General features: G+C 41.2%; 1 protein-coding gene across 7 annotated transcripts in view; it reads right to left on the bottom strand.

Annotated features, from left to right (window-relative positions):
- Positions 1–15049, bottom strand: part of TMEM200A (transmembrane protein 200A) — a 79887-nt gene that overhangs the window by 19488 nt on the left and 45350 nt on the right. Inside the window, exon 1 of one of the 7 annotated variants that reach the window (XM_023230687.1) lies at positions 2867–3137. The exons of the other annotated variants lie outside the window; for them this stretch is intronic. The gene's annotated coding sequence lies outside the window, so the exon portion shown is untranslated. Of the gene's footprint in view, positions 1–2866; positions 3138–15049 lie in introns of those variants that run through there. 7 annotated transcript variants of the gene reach the window in all.

Genomic DNA, 15049 nt, shown 5'->3' with positions numbered 1-15049 from the left:
TTAAAGAACACACAGTTTCTCCTTCATCATACCACACATTAACAGAAAAAGGATTAGGAGAAGGAAGCATAATTGAAAACTTTTGGAGAAAACAGATGAGAAAGAAAGACTTTATGAATTTAGAATGCAGTTAGAAAAAATATGCTAAAGAAAAAAATTTAAAAATATGTTATTTAAAGAAATCAAATGTGTCTCTGAATTGCACAGCACAGTGTCCTGCCCTTGATAACTTGCAACTGTTGGTGAGGACCAAATGAGTTCAACTTCTAACCTTTATAGGAACTCACTTCCATAAAAATTATCAAAACTGTATGTGAGAAGTAATTAAATACTTGAAAACAGAAGCAAAAACAAACACATACCACACAATGCGTAAATGAAGCTCAGACATTCCAAATAGCATGTAATGGTGGCAACATTTAATCTAGTTCGTTTCTTATGTATCTTATTATTTGGAGGCATAATTTCTGGTGTTTTTTCTCTTTATTGCTGTAGATTGGACCATCTGTCTCCAAGGCTAAGAGAATACTAAAAAATGACCCCTATCACCCCAAACTGACTGATGTTTTTAAACCTAATCAGGTTTAAAATTTTATTTTCTTCCTAAAGTATCACATGGAAATATTAACAAAAGGTTTTTTGTTAGCAACATTTGTATATATATTTTTCTCCCTTTCTTGGGGGGTAATTTGGCAACATGTACTTTTTTTTCTTTCAATTATTTTAAAGCAATGATTTTCCAACTAATTAGGGTGTATTCAAATAAAAGAATTCTATGTAATCATTTAAAATGTAAGAAATCAGTTAATGATAGGAAGAAATGTTCAGTAAATGTGTTAAGTGAATATAAAGACAATGGGATAAGTGATCTCATTTACTTGAGACTTTTTCACACATACACATGGCTGGAATAATAGACACCAAAATATACACAGCTGTCTATATTCAGCTGCTGATTCAGCAACACAAATGTCCCTGTAGTAACAAGAGGCACATGGAGAACAGATATACATAGAGAAAATACCCAGATAAGCCATTTGAAAAAGAGCTCACTCTATGGCCTAACTAAATATAATTTTAATTCTCCTCATCTATTAAGTATTACCCCAAATATAGAAGGCCACTTAAAATACAGCCTTTCATTTCTTCAAAGTCATGTATATCTTTATTCTAAAAAGTCAAATTACTTTGTTGTTATGCCAAGTTCAATTTGAGAGCTACAACTGTGAAATTTCTAGCTTAGTCAACTAAATGATAAAATTCCATGTCAAAATTATAGATACATTAATCGTGGCTTCCACGAATACTTCTTTTTAATGTTTTCAAAAAGGACAACTGGCTAATTAGCAAGACACCAGAAATATAATAAGAACACTCATATAAGTTTTCTAAATAGTTGGTTGAAGGGGTCCAAATGCCTTCACTATTCTCACCATATGCAACTTGCATTAAATGCTGAGTGGGAAACCCTCTCTAAGGCCTTCTGGTTCAAAACAGGTCCTGTGTTTTGGAATTTGCAGTCCATAACAATCAAAACAACATTCAGGAAGACACATAAAAGACACGAGTACTATGATATGCCAAGGAGAAATAATTAGGATCATTTCAACAGTTCAAAAGCAACATTAAAAACTACAATGAGGCTGTGTGTAGTGGCTCACGCCTGTAATCCTAGCACTTTGAGAGGCCAAGGCAGGCAGATCACTTGAGGTAAGGAATTCAAGACCAGCCTGGCCAACATGGTGAAACCCCTCTCTACTAAAAATACAGAAATTAGCTGGGTGTGGTGGCGTGCATTTGTAGTCCCAGCTGCTTGGGAGGCTGATGCAGTAGAATCACTTGAACCCGGGAGGTGGAGGTTGCAGTGAGCCAATATCGCACCACTACACCGCAGCTTGGGTGACAGAGCCACACTCCATCTCAAAATAAAATAAAATAAAATAAAAAAACTATAATGAGATACCTCCTCACACCTTTCAGGAAGGTTATCACCAAAAAGACAAAAGATACCAAGTGCTGGCAAGGATATGGAGAAAAGGGAACCCTTGTACGCTGTTGGTGGGGATGTACATTAGTACCGCCATTATTGAAAAAGCATGAAGGTTCCTCAAACAATCAAAAATAGGACTACTATATGATCCAGCAATCTCTCTTCTGCGTATTTATCCAAAGAAATAAAATCAGTATGTTGAAGAGATATCTGCAGTCCCATTTTCATTGCTGCATTATTCACAATAGCCAAGATAAATAGAATCAACCCAAATGTCCAGTGACACATGAATAAAGAAAATGTGATAAACATGTGTATATATACATATATACACACACCCACACAATAAAATATTACTCAGCTTTTAAAAAGAAAGAAAGCCTCCCATTTGTGACAACATGAGTCAATCTGGAAGACATTATGTTAAGTGAAATAAGCCAGACACAAAGAAAAATACTGTGTGATCTCACTTATATGGAATCTAAAAACATCAAGTTCATAGAAGCAGAGAGTAGAATGGTGGTGACTAGGGATGAAGGGAGGAATGGGAGATGGACAAAGGGTAGAAATTCTTAGTTATGTTAAGATGACTAAGTTCTGGAGATGTAATGTACTCCAAGGGACTATATACAGTTAAAAATACTGTGTTATATATTTAAAATTTGCTAAGAGTAGATCTTAAGTGTTCTTAACATGTACACACACACACACACACACACACACACAAAGATAACTGTGAAGGAATGGATGTGTTAATTAGCTTGACTATAGTAATCAGTTTACTGTGTGTATATATATCAAAACATCATGCTAAGCACCTTAAATACATACGATTTCAATTTAAAAAACAAACAAAAAACTAAGTAAAACCAGTACCTGAAAATAAATTAACATCCGCGAGTCTTGGGACGTAAGGATGTAAGAGAACAAGAAGAGTTCAGATGGAGTAATGCTGCCCAAAATACGATCCTCGGGCCAGCAACATTGGTATAACCTGTGAGCTTGTCGGGAATGCAAATTCATGGCTCCACTTCTCCCTACTGAATCAGAAGCGCTGGACCAAGCGGGCCCAGCAAACTGGTTTCATAAGCCCTCCAGGTGATTCTGATGCCTGCTGAAGTTTGAGAGCCACTGAGCTGGAAGAGTTTCTGGCACAGATGCAGCCTCTACTCAGATGAAACAGAAGGGAGGCGACTTTCTAAAACAAGATTCTTTTTGGAGGGTGGAAGGAGGTGGGGAAAGGAATGCCGTTACTAGAGAAACATGACTTGAGGCAGCAGTCTCCAGCATGTCCTGGAGGATCAGGGAGACTCCTTGCTGCTTGCCCAGTGGTCACAGCCTGGCCATGAAGGATGGAAGAAGAAATGAGTAGGAAGGGAAAGACAATAAGCATAGGATTTCAGGGGGCTCTGCACTGAGAAAATGTCCCCATGTGCTCTCCCTATGCCTAGAATTCCTTTAAACGGGACAACGTTTTTTGTTGTTCACTCAGTCCGTTCTTCATTCACTGTTACTTGAAGACATTGCTGAGAACTAAGGACCCACGGCTAAAGAATGTCAGAATCCACTCCCAAGGAGCTCATAGGCCAGAATAATACATTTAAGACGAAAGTGCCAACTGAAGTCACATATTCCCAGAGGTCCATTGTTTAACTGCAATTTCCCAAATCCATGAAGTTAGGCATAGAGAGGTCACTTACTTTGGTCAGAAAAATGTGATTGGGGAGATGTTCATCTCTTCATGGTGAAAAACTTTAAGAGCTAGTGTGTGACATGACATGATCCCTTCCCCTTGCCATAGTGACCAACAACCTTCCAGATAGCAATGGGGCAGTCAACTCAAGTTCTCATGTAAGGATGATGTGGAAGAGGGACTGGCCAAATCATAATGGACATGAGTAAGTGAGAAGTTCATCTTTGTTGTTTTAAATACTGATATTTAGGGGTTGTTACTGCACATAACCTATTCTGACTGATACAAGTAAGTATTAGTATTATTCCAATGTTACATATGAAGAAATAAAAGATTAAAACAACTTACTAAAATACAGAGAGGTGGTGCTGTAGTCTGAATGTGTCCCTCCACCAAAATTCCAATTCATATGTTGAAAGTTAATGACCAATGTGACAATGCTAAGAAGTGAGGCCTCTAGGAGGTGATTAGATCGTGAGAGCTCCACTTCCACGGAGAGGATTAATGCCCTTATAAAAGAAGCTTCATACAGCCTTCATCCCTTTTGCCTTTCTACCTTCCACCATGTGTGGCACCACCTTTCACCATGTGTGGCACCATCTTGGAAGCAGAGAGCAGCTTTCACCAAACACTGAACCTGTTGGCCTTGATCTTGGAGTCTCCCAGCCTCCAAAGCTAGGAAAAATAAATTTCTGTTGTTCATAAATTACTCAGTCTGTGGTATTTTGTTATAGGAGCAAGAACAGACTAAGACAAGTGGTGTCACTGAGTAAATGTTTTTGGTTTAATTCCTGATGCTCTGGCGTCAGGAGCCAAAGGAAATTCAATTACTTGATTCCACAAAGATTCCCTCTTGTAGTTCTAGTTCATACTTTGCCACATTATATTTGTTTATATCACATGACTAATAATTGATCAGAAATTGCCCGCATCTAGACAAAAAATAATGAATGCTGGAGAGGATGCAGAGAAAAGGGAAGTCCTATACACTGTCAGTAAGAATGTAAATTAGTACATCCACTATGGGAAACAGTATGGACATTTCCCAAAAAAAAAAAGATAGAAATACCATATGATCCAGCAATCCCAGTACTGGTTATTGATCCAAAGGAAAAGAAATTAGTATATCAAAAAGATGCCTGTACCCCCATATTTATTGCAGCACCATTCACAATAGCAAAGATGGAATCAACCTAAGTGTCCATCAACAGATGAATGGATAAAGAAAACATGGTATATTCACACAATGGAATACTATTTGGCCCCAAAAAGTAGTAAAACCATGTCATCTGCAGCAACATGAATGGGACAGGAGGCCATTATGTTAAGTGAAATAAGTCTTGCATGGAAAGACAAATATTGCATGCTATCACTCATGTGAGAGCTAAAAAAGTGGATCTCCTGGAGGTAGAGATGAGGATGGTGGATTCCAGAGGCTAGGAAGAGACTGAGGGGGAGTGGTGGTATGTAGAGGTTTTGGTTAATGGGTATAAACATAGTGTTAGATAGAAGAAATAAGTTCTCACGTTCAATAGCAGAGTAGGGCAGCTATAGTTAACAACAATGTATTGTACATTTCAAAATAGCTAGAAGGCAGGACTTGATATGTTCCCAATACATACAAATAAGAAAAACTTGAGGTGATGGATACCCTAAATACTCTGAGTTGATCGTTACACATTCTATGCATAACAAAATATCACATGTGATTTGTTTTTCTAAGACCACCAGAGTGGGCACAAAAGAACCAGCGAGTAGGGAAGGCTCAAAGCAAAACTGCAAATTTATTCTTTGGTCATCTAGCTTCAGGGACCGGAGCTGGGGGAAGGGGGGCGGGGTTTCTAATACAGTCCCGACAAGAGTGGGGGCTGAGAAAGCCCGCCCCCGGCGCATCTGCTGGGAGCGACTTTTCTAGGAGTGGAAGGGCAATAGGCGGGGCACGGGCATGTCGGGGGAGGGGGGGGGCGCTCCACAGGTGCCACCAGGTAAATCTTGGTCTCCTCAGATTGACATCACCTGGTGCATGCCTGATTAATCTGCACCTTCCCGGGCATCAGCTGCATTCTTGCACACATGGGAAGAGTTGGTGGTGAAGAAGAACCCGGAAGTGCACCATCCTGCCACCATTCATCCAAACAGTCCAACCTTTTATTGATAATAGTGATAAAGGGATGCCGTGGTCTGTCTGGCTACTTCCTGCTGTTAAGGGGCGTCGTTAAGGTCGGGGCCCATGGTTGGTATTTGGACGTATGGATGAAGAATAAAATAAGGCCCAGTATTAGTATAGGAATGAGGAATGGAAGCATTTGTTGGAATATGGGCAAAACCCAGAAGGATGGTCCTGGCAAGGTTGGGGAGTATGAGATAGTTAAGAAAATTTAGTAAGTTTGAGGCGAGTGGGGGAAAGCCAAACTGATTTCCACTGATTGCTTTCAGTAGGGGCCCTTTTTAGGTGGGAATGAGGAACTAGTGCGCAAAGTAATTGTTGGCCAGGCAGCAATTAAGGAGTGGAGTTTTTCGTGGAGTGGATGGCTTTCCGCTTACTCCTACTACAGAGATATTGGATGGAAGGCTAGGTCCAGAGAAGGACGGCAAAACAGAATAGGTAGCCTCGCTGTCGATTAAAAAATTAATTGTCTTACCTGCTACCAGGAGAGTTACCCGTGGCTCGGCGAGGGTGATGGGGGTCCCCGAGTCTCGGCACCTTCAGTTGTCGTCCAGATGTAGGAGCTGGAAGGAGCTCCCAGGATCCTGGGAAAGGGGGTCACGTGGAGACGCAGCACCTGTTCTCAGGGTGGGGCAATCAGACTTCCAGTGTCCTCCCTGCTGGCAAGCAGGGCAGGGGGGTGCTGGTGGACGAAGGTTAGGACATTCACTGGCCTAATGTCCTGATGCCTTGCACTTATAGCAAGGCTGCGTTGGGGCTCGGGGACCCTGTGGACACCTGTTGGCATAGTGTCCTGCCTTGCCGCACTTATACAGCAGGCTCTTTTTGCAGCCTTGGAGTCTGTGGGGTGTGTGCTCTCTGGCCTGGGGTTACGACTGGGCTGTAAAGCCGCTGCTAGGAGCTGAACCTTCTGTTCAAGGCGAGCTTGCCGTCTCCTCTCTGGAGTTATAGACCTTAAAGGCTAATTTAACTAGGTCTTGTATTGGTGTCTGAGGACCATCCTCTACCTTTTGAAGTTTTTTTTTTTACGAATGTCAGGAGCTGATTGAGAAATGAAATAAGATGCCAAAATGGTGGCCCCTGTGGGGAGGCCAGATCTAACCGGGTATATTGGGTTAGAACCTCAGTCAGTTTAGGGTAGAGGTTAGGATAACCTGGAGGTCATGCCAAGTTAAGTCATAGGCCTGACAAAGGTATCTAAATTCCTTTATGTGTATGGTAGGATTAGCTGAGAAATCACCTAAACGCTTCTCAATTTTGGAAAGATCGGCCAATGAAAAAGGGTCATGTACTCTGACTACCCCCTCCACCCCAGCCACCTCTCCCAAAGGTGCTAACACTGTAGGAGGGTGTGGGCAGAGACAGGGGACTCAAGACAGCCAGTTGGGGGCCCTGAAGGAGGCATGGGACCGAGTGGATTACTAGTAGATAAGGAGGAGGAAGGAGGAGTCTGGGCAGGAAGGGAGGGGGTGGAGAGAAGGAGGAGTATAGGGACGAAAGCTTAAGGCCCAAAAGCCTTGTACGTAATTAATTTCGGACCACTTGCCTAGCCGCTGGCAGAAATTGCTGAGGTCGATCACGCCACAGTGGAAAGGAAAATTAACCGCTTCCTCCTAAGGTCTTGTTCGAGCTGTAAGGTTTTTAAATTGGCTAGGAGGCACCCTAAGGGGGTGCTCTTTGGAAATTTGGACTGGGGGTTTCCCATTTGTTTCCTCTTTACCGACACACAATGGACACAATGGAAATGGAAGTGGATCTCTGCCTGGCTTCAAAGCGTCCTTTGGAACCAGCAGAGACAGACTGGAGGCTCATGGAGCCAAAGGAGATTACCTTCAGGCGGACGTCTCCGTCCTGAACAGGTCTCTGGAGCCACTTGGTGGCTCAAAATGGACCTCGGACCTGCGCAGGATTTTGGCCGAGGGAGGTAAAGAGGAGACAAGGGCACTTACCCCAGAGAGGCCGTGAGAGTGAGGGAAGCGGGTCTCAGGTCCTGGTCCGTCTGCGGCGTGGGAGCAGGAGGAGGTTCCTCAATCCCTACAGGCCTGAGGAGGGGTCTCCTCCCGGGTCTTCGGCACCAACTGATTTGTTTTTCTAAGACCACCAGAGTGGGCACAAAAGAACCAGCGAGTAGGCAAGGCTAAAAGCAAAACTGCAAATTTATTCTTTGATCATCTAGCTTCAGGGGCCGGAGCTGGGGGGGAGGGGGGCGGGGGGTGGAGTTTCTAATACAGTCCCGACAAGAGTCGGGGCTGAGAAAGCCCGCCCCCGGCGCATCTGCTGGGAGCGACTTTTCTAGGAGTGGAAGGGCAATAGGCGGGGCACGGGCATGTCGGGGGATGGGGGGCGCTCCGCAGGTGCCACCAGGTAAATCTTGGTCTCCTCGGATTGACATCACCTGGTGCATGCCTGATTAATCTGCACCTTCCCGGGCGTCAGCTGCATTCTCGCACACATGGGAAGAGTTGGTGGTGAAGAAGAACCCGGAAGTGCACCATCCTGCCTCCGTTCGTCCAAACAACATGTACCCCAGAAATATGTAAAATATTCTATATTAATTTTATAAAAAGAAATTGCCCTCATCTAAAGAGGTTAAGCTTATTGCCCACTGTGACTCAGTGTGTGACCAAAGTAAAGACCCAAACTCAGATCTTTCTGACTCTAAAGCCTGTGATTTTATCACAATGCTTCATTGCTGTCACGGCTAAATGTACGCTAAACCAACTAAAAGTTCTCATCTCAACTCCACCCTTAATAGTAATAACTTTGAGGTAATAATTTAAGCAATGGCTTCAGGTTTTTATTTGTAAAGTGGGAATATTTACCCTCCCTTCCTCACAGGTTGCTATGAGCTAGACTGAGTTTTAAAGGTTTGCAAATCATACATCAAAGAATTAGAAGTAGTAAATCATAAAATTTCAGCTCTGGGACACTCTGGTTCATGAGTGGCTCTAGAAAAAAATAATTTCATATTCACCTCTTTAGAAAAAAAGCTTTTTACTTTCATTATTTGTGATGGAAATAATAATACTTCATTCTAGGCTCCTCAAACAATATTAAACATAATTTTATTTTCTTTTGATGACTTAGAGTTGTTTTGGTATGTTTTGATTATGAGTATCAACCAGGACATGGTTTTGTGCAGTCCTCTGACAGCTGTGTGAAAAGCCAAAGTCTTTCCTTAAGAAGCTCATCTACATATGATCAAGAACGAAAAATGACTTTTTAAAAGCATAATCATGCCAAGAGGCAAATGTGGTTAGTGTGCTCACACTAGTGAAGGTCTGCAGGAGTCTGGAGGAGGAAGAGATGGCCACTAGGTCAATACCACCACTGATACTGGTGGGCTACTGCAATTGTCTTTTCCTGTCCACATCATGAGTGAGGGTTTTAATTTGCTGTGGCCCTGGAAATGAGATAACAAAGTAAACAGGCTTATGGATGTGTGCAAATTAACAGCAAGCAAAGTTGGAGCGAAGACTTTGAGTATACATATGCGTTGGAGTTTACGACAACTATTTGACTTGTTTGATTATGAATATCAACCTGGATATGGTTTTGTGCAATATCCGGACAACAAAAAGCCAAGGTCTTTCCTTAAGAAGCTTATCTACATATGATCAAGAATGAGAAATGGCTTTGGAGTTTTTAAAATTTTGTGTGTGTATGTCTACTTCCTGGTTTTGTTTCATCCTTAATAAGCAAAGATCCATAGAGTGTAAAGTTACGATACTGAATAGCCTTTAAATGGTTAAAGAGTTGTTAGATATGTTGTAGCCTTTGAGTAGAGGAAAAATCTGTTCTAGATTTTGCATTCCATATAATACAAAGAATTTATAAAAAATCCTTTCCACTTGTTCAGGGCTTGCCAGTATATTTAAATTTCTCCACCTAAAAGATTCTTTCTATACACACTTACATGTTGCTAAATCAGCTTCAACCTGGGTAGATAAAGCTGTTGATATTTTCAAACTGACTTTTAAAAAGCACTACCCATTTGTGCTCGAATTTGCATAATTTTATTTTTTTCAGACTCAGATTGTCAGAATAATTCAACACCAAAAGTAAGTGTTTGAGTGACATTCAAATCAGTCTTTCATTCACTCACTCACTTGTTGCATTTATTTTCATTCATCTAACAAATATTTAATTAGCATCTATTATGTGTCAATCACTCTGCCAGGGGCCCAGGGATAAATTGATGAACAACTCAGACTTGATCCTCACCTTCTTAGATCTAAATCTTGAGTGGAAAGACAGAAATTAAACAAACAATTACACATATGTATTAAAAAGAGAAAATGTAGTATGTTATGGAAGTGAATATCAAGGTGGGCAATCTTAGTTTGGAAGGTTTTAGAAGGCAGTTTGAGGAAGTGACTTGAAACTGAGATAGTGCAGGGAAGGGAGGGAAGACTAGCACGTGCCAAGTCTCAAATACTGGAGTACCCGGTTTCAAAGAAATGAATGAAAAAACAATGCGGCTTGGACAGAGAGGTGAGTGAAAAGATAGCAGGGCAAGATCATCTGAGATTTCATAGATCATATTAAGGAGTCTGAACTCTATCTTAAGAGACACTATGATGATCTCTTCTAGCAGAGATAGAACAGGATCATATTTGCATTTTTATAATATTCATGCTGCTGTATGGAAAGGGGCAAACAACAGATGTAGGAAGACCATTTAAGAAGCCCCTACAGTAACCCAGGAAAGAGATGACAGCAGCTTGAACCAGGGTGGCAGTCACTAGTGTGAACAGAGTAGACAGAACAGACAGCTATTTAGAAGATAGAATACAAAGACACCGGGTGTGGGCAGTAAAGATGAGCAGCTATCAAGATGATGCCCAGTTGCTGGCTTGAGCAATTGGATGCAGGATGGCACCTTTTACTGGAATAAGAACAAATGAAAAGAAGCTGTTTGAGGAGAGAGTTTAGTTTTGAACATGTTATTGGTTCTTACATTCCTAGAGACTTGCTGTTAATTGACTATATGTATAGACACACACACACACACACACACACACACACACACAGAGAGAGAGAGAGAGAGAGAGAGAGAGAAAGCAATCCTATAATCAAAACTAAAAATTTAATCCACTAATAAGCATGAGGCTTAGTGACTATGAATCATAATAATGTTGTTTTTCTTAGTGAAATACAATCTCTGAATCTTCACACTAGAATCAAATGCTGGCTGATGAGTATAATTTGGGACTAATTTCTGTTCTCTTACAGCATCATTTATTTGATAACGAAGGAGAACTGTGGTAGCATTTAGTATAAAGTAATTGTTAAACTCAATATACTATTAAGAAAACAACAAGAAAATGCCTGCCTCCAACTGCTTCCAAAATAAAAAATCTTAATAAAAATCAATGTCATTATGTCATTAAAATGATAAAAAGAAAGAAAAGCCACAATATTTAGAAAATATTTAGTATATAAAACACTTTGAAACCCTGAAAGAAGAGAGAATTCAAAGTATCATTGTTATCAAATTATTACCAGTTTGATTTTCGAATGACTTGTTTCAACAGATAATGAATTTTCACTAATGATGCTTGCATACTGCGACACTTCCTTACATCCACATAGCATAATAATTCAGCTGCACATCATATCACAGATTTTTCTTTTAGGTTTGGGTGCAACCTCAGACACCCTTCAATAACTGCCTAGTGGCAGCAGGAAAAGGAGGGCTTCATGACACATGAGTAGAGGAGAGGCTATCTTGTGAGCATGGGAGGGGTGGACAGATTTCTCGTAATTTAGTAAAAGTAGGGCTCAAAGAGACCCCCACATCCTTTCAAAATGTAAGGATCTGCCATGTTATGGAGACTTCAGCTCTTTTTCTATGTAGTGGTAAATAGTTTTGTTTTCATTATATAGAGCTGATTTCTTCACCAAGGAATGGTGCAATTCATTAATAATGAAACTTGTTATTGGCAAGTCAAGCACACGAAAGTGAGGAGAACATATTAAAGGATGCATCCCTCCAGGTTTGAATTTTATCTTTTAGTCTCACAGGGTACACAGGGACCTTATGTTCATTCTCCCAAATCCTCCAGTCCTAGTACCTTATTATGTCCTCAGTAGGAAAAGAAAAACTCTCTCTTTGAGGTCAAACCTTTCTTCTTTCCAGGCCCTAATGGTCCCTAACTCCCTGGTTGGCCTCTCTTCCTCAGAGTAACCCCTTTCCTTCTGCTTCCCTTGAGGATAATTCTGCAAGTCCTTCCATTGAATTGCATTCCATGTAGGGTGATAGGGATGGTCTTTCAGTCCCGAGGGGTAGATTATCTACAAAACAATAAAATATTTCATGCTGAACCAAATACTTGACTTCCTATGAATGAATACGCTAAGGAGCCTCTGACTCTTCCTTTCCTTTATATTTCATATCCAAAGGTGGGTTTGGAAGTTCAGTACGGTGCTGGCCCCATAAAAACAGTCTGTGCAGAGCAAAGAAAAACAGTCCTCAAACCATACATACGTATTCGCTGGTTTGTTAATGATGTGTCTCCTCCACTAGATTACACAGGGAGCATTTTTGTTCACAAGTTCCTAGCATAGTGCCTGACACATAGTATGCTTCAAATGACATTTATTAAATGAAAGTGGAATCCAGAGAACTGGACTTGGCCAAATGATGTTACAGGCGTCATTGAACTATTCTGTGCTCATGAGGCTGTGAATTTCAAGAGAGACCATGCATACTTTCTTGTACTGAATTATAGACATGTGACAAATTATTACAGTATTTACAAGCATTCTTAATGAGAATTCATTTTTACTAGAATGAGTCATTTGAAAATTAAACTAGTAATACTTTGGTAACAACACTTTAGGTTCCCTCTTCTTCCAGGGTTTCAAAGTGTTTCATGTACCTAAGATTTTCTAGATATTGCAGTTTTTTTCCTTTTTCATATATATATATACACACATACACACACACACACATATATGTTCTTTTTTTTTTTTTTTTTTTGAGACAGAGTCTCGCTCTGTCACCCGGGTTGAAGTGCAGCAGCACGATCTCAGCTTACTGCAACCTCTGCCTCCTGGGTTCAAGCGATTCTCCTGCCTCAGCCTCCCCAGTAGCTGGGATTACAGGCGCCTGACACCATGCCCAGCTGATTTTTGTATTTTTAGTAGAAATGGGGTTTCACCATGTTGGCCAGGCTGGTCTCAAACTTCTGACCTCAAGTGATCCACCCACCTCAGCCTCCCAAAGTGCTGGGATTACAGGTGTGAGCCACTGTGGCTGGCCTCTTTTTATATTTTCAATGTCATAATTCATTCATTTTTATTAAGACTTTTATTTTGAGAACAGTGAGAAGCAGGTTTTGTTGTTTTCTTAATAGTAAATTAAGTTGAACAATTATTCCATATTAATTGCCAAAGAGATTCTCCTTCAAGTAAAAAATAAATAATACTCTAAGAGAACAGAAATTTGTCCCCAAATCATATACATCGGTTAGTTTTTAATTCTAGTGTGAGGAGTTAAAACTCCTATTTGGAAGAGGGAAGATAATGATATTCTAAGCACAATATGTTCAAAAGCTCTAAAGCAGTAAAAAGTTTGATATGTTCTGGGAACAGAAAGAGGGCCAAAGTGGCTGAGGCAGAGATGGACAAGGGGCTGGTCATGCAGCCTAGATAAAAAGCGTGTGATTTGTTAAGTGTGTTTAAGCTGGTTTGTGACACAATCTGATATGCAGATATCACTTTGACAGCTGTGAGGATAATTAATCTCAAAGTGGCAAGAATGGAAGCAAGAAGTAGACCAGGTAAGGGATGCTGGTGACTTGGACTGGGGTTGTGATAGGAGATGCTGAAAGGGACAGAAGACAGGACGCACCACATAGCAGGTGAAGGACAAGAATCAAGGGAATTTCCAGATCTCTGGTTGGGGGGATGGCTGTGCCGTTTATTGACATAGAGAAGACTGAGAGTAGAAAGAAGATTCGGCCTGAGGAGAGCAGTCAGTATTGGGAATCATGAGTTCAGGAGTGGGCATGTGAGTCTGAAATGCCTGTGAGACATCAAAATGCAGATGTCACATAGACACTGGCTACAGGTACATGAAGCCTGGGGATGCCTACTTGACATCTGTTTTGACATCTCACAGGCATCTCAATGACAAAGTTTTAACACAACACAATTGAGACAAAAGAGCATTCCGAAGTAGAGGGCTTCACAGGCAGTTCCAGGAGTAAGATCTGGGCTAGAATACATACTCGGGATTAATCAGTATAGATTCCCTGTTTAGAATGAGAGCAACCTTACACTTCTGTTCTGTTTTAAAAGACCACAGATAAGATGCAAGGCAAATGAGAAACTGCTGGTACTTGATTCTGAAGTTTCCACCATGAATTACTTTGGACACAAAATCCTCTGAAGACAACTTACTCCTAAGTAATTTATTGTACATACATATTTTACAGAAGATATGTTATAAATATATGTTCATTTCTCACTGAATGCAGAATTAATCAGACATCAAAGTTTTGCCTTATTAAAATATGTATCTTCACATTAAAAAATAAATTGATATGAGGACATTTAAGAAATAATTTCTCTTCAATTATGTGTTCCAGAATCTTGGTTTCAGAATATGACCACAGATATTTTGTGTTTGGCAAACCATTAGGTAACTTCTAAGTCAACCTTCCAAACTAGCATTGAGCCCCATGCTCCTTCATGAACAGTTCATCCCTAAAGCATTCGAAGGGGGTGAGCACAGCAGGAATCCACAGCAGAGCAGAGAATTCCTGGTGACCAAAAGTGGGGTGCCAGAGCTTGGCTAGCATGAGGAGGACAGTCACTCAAAGGGGTGCTAGCCCCAGTGGACTATTCAAGTCTAAGCTGGGTAAAGATGGGTATCTCCACAGGAAGGGGAGTGGTGGTGTCTAGGCACAGAGTTTCAGAGCCCAAGCCGAGAGAGGAGCACTTCATATGGGGCTGTGGGCCAGCACAAGGTGTTAGAATCAGAGAGAGCTGAGATGGGACTCCCTGTGGGAGAGGAAAGGTGGATGAGGAGTGGCAATGCAGAGCACAGCCATGCAGGGAATCAGCACTGACAGTGAGAGGCAGGAGTCCCTGTGGGGCAGAGTGAGGCAAGGGCTGCAGGGATGAGAGACTGTTTACACAGAGAGGGCCTGTGAGTGGTGGCAATACCCGGATAGCAACAAGCACACCC

This window comes from Piliocolobus tephrosceles, chromosome 5 (assembly GCF_002776525.5).
Source record: "Piliocolobus tephrosceles isolate RC106 chromosome 5, ASM277652v3, whole genome shotgun sequence".
NCBI lineage: Eukaryota > Metazoa > Chordata > Mammalia > Primates > Cercopithecidae > Piliocolobus > Piliocolobus tephrosceles.
Note: the sequence above shows the minus strand (reverse complement) of the source record. Positions and strands in the feature narration are given on the sequence as shown.